The sequence below is a fragment of the Mus caroli genome, chromosome 4, assembly GCF_900094665.2.
Source record: "Mus caroli chromosome 4, CAROLI_EIJ_v1.1, whole genome shotgun sequence".
Taxonomy (NCBI): Eukaryota; Metazoa; Chordata; class Mammalia; order Rodentia; family Muridae; genus Mus; species Mus caroli.
In genome coordinates this window covers 111,675,385-111,682,195 of record NC_034573.1, presented here as the reverse complement: position 1 = coordinate 111,682,195, position 6,811 = coordinate 111,675,385, and the positions used below count along the sequence as shown (strand labels likewise).

Sequence of the window (6,811 nt, the reverse complement as noted above, 5' to 3'; positions counted from 1 at the left end):
CTGGAAGTCACTCTGTAGACCAGGCTGGCCTCAAACTCAGAAATCCACCTGCCCCTGCCTCTTAAGTGCTGGGATTAAAGGCGTGCGCCACCACCACCCAGCTTCCCCAGGTCTTTTTAAGGTCTCACACACTTTGACTTCCTAGCTCTTCAGTGATTGTTCCTTCTCCTTTTGACTTTGCTTTCCTTTGGTTAAATGTTGCAGTACCCCACTGACTAAATTTCTGATATTACTATTAGGACCCTGATTGCCTTTATGACTTCCTGAGCTTTAGTTTGGTTTAAGTTTTGAGACAGGGTATTACTATTGCTCAGGCTGGTCTTAGACTAAGCTCATTGTAGCCCATGCTGGCCACCAGTTCCCATACTCCTGCCTCCGCATCCCTAATGAGGGGTTGCAGAATATGTCACCATAGCCTGGCTTGAGCTTGCTTCTCAATGAAGCCAGAAAAGAGAGGGAGTATAGTTAGTTAAACATTTACCTAGTATTAAGCAAGACCTCATGACTGATCCTCGGTGCAACTAAAAATAAACCCAGTGAAGTCAGTTGCCTTTCAACTATGTTCTCCATGTCAGAAGTGGAAAGATTAGTGAATACATAGCTCCTTGTAGGCTAGGCATACTCTATACTTTTCACATTTAGTTTCACATCTCTGACAAAGTTCCTTTTTGTTGATAAAAAGTTCCAATTAAATTATGTTAGCTACCTTCATGTAATGCTGGCATTCAAATCTGGGTTTGCTGTACTATCAGTAGTACAGGATTGAAAATAGTAAGGTGATAGGAGCTTAGCTCTTAGCATGCTCATGTAGCAGGCACAGAACTCTTGGTTCAGTACTCAGTACCATATAAACCAGCCATGGTGCTGCAAACCTGTAATCCAATCACTAGGGTGAGCCTGAGGCAGAAAGATAAGTTCAAGGTCATTCTCTTCTATAGTAGGTTTGAAGACAGCTTGGTATACATGAGACCCCATGTAATTGTAATAATACAATAGTAATACATTATCTGAACTGCTGTGTGTAGTCTCACTGATGGCCACTACATTTTACTCTCTTGAAGTAAAATCTCTTTAGTGCTTAGGCCATTTTCTGTCCACATCCTCCAATAATTTTCCATTTTTCTCAGGTTAAGTCTAAAAGCCTTCATTCTATTTGCTGTGGCTAATGTCTATTTTGTTTTGTTTTTTTAAGCATTTACATACTTAGCAGTATCCTAGTGGGAAGAGTAGAACCTATAACATTAAATTTACAGAGTACTTGTTTTTGGGAAGATGGTCTGGTGGTGCATAGTATGTGAGTAGTGACAGAGTGTTGGTCATCCTTGTTTTGAGATGTGGACCTAGACAGTGAAGCAGCTATTTGGTGATGTGAACACCTGAATGTAGTTTTCCAAAACTGAGATTGTCTCAATGACTCTTAATTGAGTATAAGTATTGTGTCATAAAGAAATCAAAAACTGAACTGCTTCACATCATCTGTCTTTTCATACTTCCCACTGCAATCTAGAATATAATTACAAAAAGCATTTGCTAAACATTTGTCCCTCCTGTGCTATGTAGTATAGGCCTTCCCCCCCCCACCCACCCCCCACACACACACACCCGTCTTTAAAATTTTTTGAAAGATTTATTTTTATTTATGTGTATTTGTGTGTATGTGTGTACGTGGCCAGCCAACTAGCCTAACTGGTGAGTTAACAAGCTATGAGAGATTTAGACTCACAGGAGGTTGATAGTGCTCATGAGGTTAACACCCAAAGTTGTTCTCTGGCTCCTGTGTCAAATGCACATTTTTAAAAAAGATTCAGTTCTTGCCACACCATAGATAAACATTGAACAAATATAGACTCTATAATAAGAATTCTTTGGATCTAACTTGCAGTACTAGAGAGAAGCAATTGAGAAGACAAGATGGAAGATTTCAGATTAAAGGCCTGTCTTAAGAAAACAGGAGCGAAGGGTAGCACTATAATAATTGATAATTAGCCTTGTATGAGTGAATTCACATTTTTTTAAAGCATATGTTTGGTTGGTTGGTTGGTTGGTTGGTTGGTTGGTTGGTTAGCTGGCTCACTGGCTGTAGTATCTGGTAAGTTCAGATACTGACCTTATTGCAGTATTTTGTGTTCAGAAAACAAATTAAGAAACAGCCATTAATCTCGGTACTTGAGACTTTGTGAAAAAAATTCAGAAGTATCAGCAAAAGTCTAACTTTGGATTTGATTTCCTCCTCATCCTATAACTTTTCTTTAACTTTAACAAAAATTAAACCTACTTTAATTCTGTTATTGTATTGGGCATTGGCAAATACAGAGTTCATATAGCGTTATTTGCTAGAAACAATTATAGAAAGAAAAGTACTAAATAATATTAAGCTGCTGCTGTGTTCAATACAGAAGTAATTATGGAAACTATCCATGTAAATACCATTTACAAGCTCTGTGGAGAAGCTGGTGCCTGAGTTGAACCTTGAAGTAAGGTTAGATAGATAGAATGTGTTAGGAACAACTGACTTGTAATAAAAGACAGGAATTAACTTGTGCTTCCAGTAACTCACTAGTGAAGACCTTGTGTGAGCCAGAGCATATGAGTTAAGATCTTATAAGAAATAAGATCTGTTGGCTTGGCAAAAGGAGGTCTTCTGAAACAAATGTATTAGAGCTTAGATTGGATAAAGTTCAGACTCATCATTGAAGGTAACAAGTGATAAGCTATGATATTTGGGGGAAATTTGATTAAAGAATAGTGTATTAGGGTTAGGACAAGAAATTTTGAGAAACAACAGTATTCACTGGCAGGCCAGAAATAGGGACAGTAAGCAAAATAGTATATGGCTTCAAGATACTCAGAATAACAGTATATGGTAGTGCACACCTATAATCCTAGCCCTCGGAGCTGGAGGCCAGTGTGACCTTCTCAGAGACCCCCAGAGGAGTGAGTAGAGGAGCCAGGGAAGTGTGGGAAGTCAGTCAGCTTATGGGTGCTTGTTGGTTTAATAGTGCTACAGTTGAACCTTGGACTGCGCATGTGTTGAAGATTATACATGTAGCTGTCAGCTTTGTTTTATCCATGGTCTTTCTTGGTTTATTAATAACAGATTAAGGAGCTAAGTTTTAACTCTGATAATAGTACTTGCCTTCTACTGCTTTGCTAAGTCAGGTAAGCAACTAAGTAAGTAAGCAGGGTTTTCATGAAGTTACATAATTGGTTCATTTGTGAGGTTGGTGAACTTGCAGGAAACCTCTGTGGGAAATGGGTCTGCTGTTGCTGTTCTACAACGTATCTGGATTGGCAGACACACATCTGGAAAATGTGTCATGAGGCAGTCTCATCTTTGTGCCAGCACTGTAGTGCAGTTACATAATCTGGATAACATTAACGTACTACCCACATAGGCTATGTTGCAGATGCTATCCTTTATGCTGTCTAGTTGAAACCTTCTATGACATGTGGCTGTACCTATTTTCTGTTTGTTTTGTTCTTTGTTTACCTCAGGTAACACTGAACATTCTATGTAATCTAGACTAGCTTCAAACTCTTAGTCCACTTCTCAGCCTCCCAAGTAGTGGGATTACTATAGGCATACACCAGCATGCCTACCTGTATCTGTTTTTTGAGTCTTTGGGTGCACAACCACTCTTGGCTCTTTCCTGTCTCTGGCTGCTTTTGTGCTACAGTAGTGGGGTACTCAATACCAGAAACTGTTTGGTAAAGGCTTTGCCAAATGTTTACCAACTCTTATAATACTAAAAATTTTCAGTATTACCACCATTAAATGACAGTCTCCATGATAACAGTCCTCTCTCTATACTTCACCAGTGATGCCAAAATGGTAATGTTCCCAAAGTCCTGCGTGTATTATGCTAATGATGGTCTGAAGTCAGACTAAAAGGCAGTTCAGCTGTCTCCATGGCTGTCTTTCCTCTGTGCCGTTTATTTCCATTGAGTGGAAAGTGATGAGCAGTGTCTCCCCTGCCCCTCTTCAATGTTGAGAATTGAACCCAAGGGCTTCACACATGTTAGGCAAATATAAGATAAATGTAGTTTTAAATATTTCTTGTAATTTGAATTAATTTGTTAGATTTATCAGGACAAAGACATTTATCACACAAAAATTGTTTTAAAAGAAGCACTCATTTCATCTAGTTAACAATAGAATTATAAAGAGCCCTGACTTTGGAAAACTACGGTGACTTGCTACATGTTCACTAATTGATGTTTTTAATCAGCATATGTTCTAATATAGCATAATTTTTACTCTATTTCAACTTTCAGGAGAAGAGTTAAATTAACCTGAGGAACAGCTGGGAATAAAAGTTTTTGTATGTCAGCACCTGTGGGTATCCTAGTAATGGGTGTGTGTAATGAGAAACCTCTGCTGGGGACCATTTTGCCAAACACATACAATTAAGATTAATTGACTGGGTCATGTGAAAACCAGAATTCTTTGCCAGTGCATAGTTAGACAAATTAGGAACTGGGGGAACAGAATACCTTGGAATTTGGAGTTCCTTGTTGAAACCGTTTATATAGAACTGAATGAGACGTCATTGGTACTAATTAAAATGTCTTTTAGATTTGTGGATTGGGTTTTTGGGTTTTTTTTTTAATGTGTGCTAGAGCTATACCTAACTGCATGTATGTGTACCACATGCATGCCAGTGCCTCTGAAGGTCAGATGAAAGGGTCAAATACTCTGGAACTGGAGGTGTTACTGATGATTGTGAGTCACCATCTGGGCTTTGGGAATCTAACTTGGGACTTCTGAAAGAGCAGCCAGTGCTCTTAACCACTGAGCTATCTTTCTTGTCCCTAAGTAAAATTTATTAGATTACATTTATTATTTATGTATGTGTGCATGCACATGTGTGTACCCAGCATGTTGTTGCATGGTACTTAGATGTGAGGAGGTCAGAAGACAACTTGTGGAAGACCATTCTCTCGTTCCACCATTTGTATGTGAATGGATTTTTTGAGTCTTCAAGTGCACAACCACTCTTGGCTTTTTCCTGTCTCTGGCTGCTTTTGTGCTACAGTAGTGAGGGTACTCAATAGCAGAAACTGTTTGGTTTGAATGTGAATGAGATACATATTTTCTGGCTCTTATAGTTGGAAGGCACAATAACATACTTATTTCTTCTCTTGATGGAGACAAGAAAATATAAACAGGATCTAATTTACTTACCAGTCTAACTAATTCTGTTGGGAATTGACACAGTCACTAAGTATAAGTGACAAACACAGAGCAAATACATTTAAACAGGACCCAGTGGGAATTCAGTTTGGGAGTAGAAAAGTAAACAGGAGCATAGAAATTCTAGGTGTAGCTTTAGATTGAGATTTTGTTAAACAGAAAACCATCTGATCAACTTAAAGGCATGGGCTACCACTCATGGCTTTAAAATTATAATCTTAATACTTATATTTTTTTCCATATGGTCATATGGGGAATTAAGTATACTCAAGAAATACACTAAGTTAGAAAGTTTGTGAAGAATTTAAGACTTAAATATTTATTTAAGTGTTTTACTCCTAAAGTAGAGTTCTTCTAAAATAGTTTTTAACCCAAGGCTTCATGTCTGCTAGAGGGTCAAGCTACCACAGCGCTATAACCACAGCCCTAAACAGTTCTGAAGAGGCATTTTCCTAGGGTTTGATATGAGTTTGGACTTTTTTGTTGTTGTTGTTTGTTTTGTTTGCTTTGGGGTTCTTTGTCTTTTTTTTTTTTGAAAAGAGGTTTTTCTGTGTAGCCCAGGCTGGTCTTGAATTCACAGAGATCCACCTGCCTCTGCTGCCCCACCCCTACTCCCTCAAGTGCTGAGATTAAAGGCTTGCACCATGGGTTAGTGTTGATGCTTTGGTTGATAGTTCATTGGACTGGAAGGATCACTGCAGAGGCAAACATAGTCAGTTCAAGAATCCAGGGAGGTGGCTCATGCTGGTAATTCCAGCATTTGGGAAACTGAAAGATTAGAATTGCTGTGAGTTCAAGTTAGCCTGGGCTATATAGTGAATTCCAGGACAGCCTGAACCACAGAGCAGACCCACGTCAAAAATAAATAAGCTTTAAAAAGAGAGTTGTAGAAACAACTGAGGCAGTAAAGTGCTTGCTATACAAGAATGAAAACCAGAGTTTAATACCCAGAGCCCATTTTAAAAATAAAACAAAATAAGCATAGTGGCACACTCCTATAATCCAGCATTGAAAAGGGAAGAGATAGGGGAATACCCAGGCCTTGTTGGCCATGTGAGATTTAGGACAAAGTCTGAGCTAGAAGAGTTCTTGGAGCCAAGCTGAGTGTAGAGGCCGGTGGTTCTCTGTGAATTCAAGGCCAGCCTGCTCTACATAGTGAGTTCCAAGACAGCCAAAGCTACAGAGTGAAACCCTATCTCAAAAAACAAACCTGCAAGAGAAAAATTGAAACCAGGAATGAATACGAATAGCTTTTTCAGAGGGCCAACAAGATGGCTCAGCAGGTAGAGGCACACGTATGCACACCTGACAACCTGAGTTTGATCCTGGATCCCACCTGGTGGAAGGAGGAATCTCAGGAGTTGTACCATAACTTTCACTGGAGTTTCACATGTGCTTTTTAAAACGGGGGGGGGGGGGGGGGGGGGGGGGGGGGTAAAGGCAGAGGGAGAGGGAGAGAGATTAACTGGTTTCAGAACTCTAGGAAGTAAAGGTTTGCAATATTTGAGGGGATTATTCAATACAGGAAAAAGGAAGGAGAATGAATTGGTCACCCCTTGAGTGTCTTCAAAGTTAGGATAAGGAGTTTCATAAGAGGGAGAGAGGAGCTTTGGCATT

At 39.4% G+C, this 6,811-nt stretch overlaps 1 protein-coding gene across 1 annotated transcript in view; it reads left to right on the top strand.

The window, feature by feature from the left end:
- The window catches only part of Rlf (rearranged L-myc fusion), a 61,741-nt gene that overhangs the window by 40,773 nt on the left and 14,157 nt on the right, over positions 1-6,811 (top strand). The gene's annotated exons all lie outside the window — the stretch shown is intronic.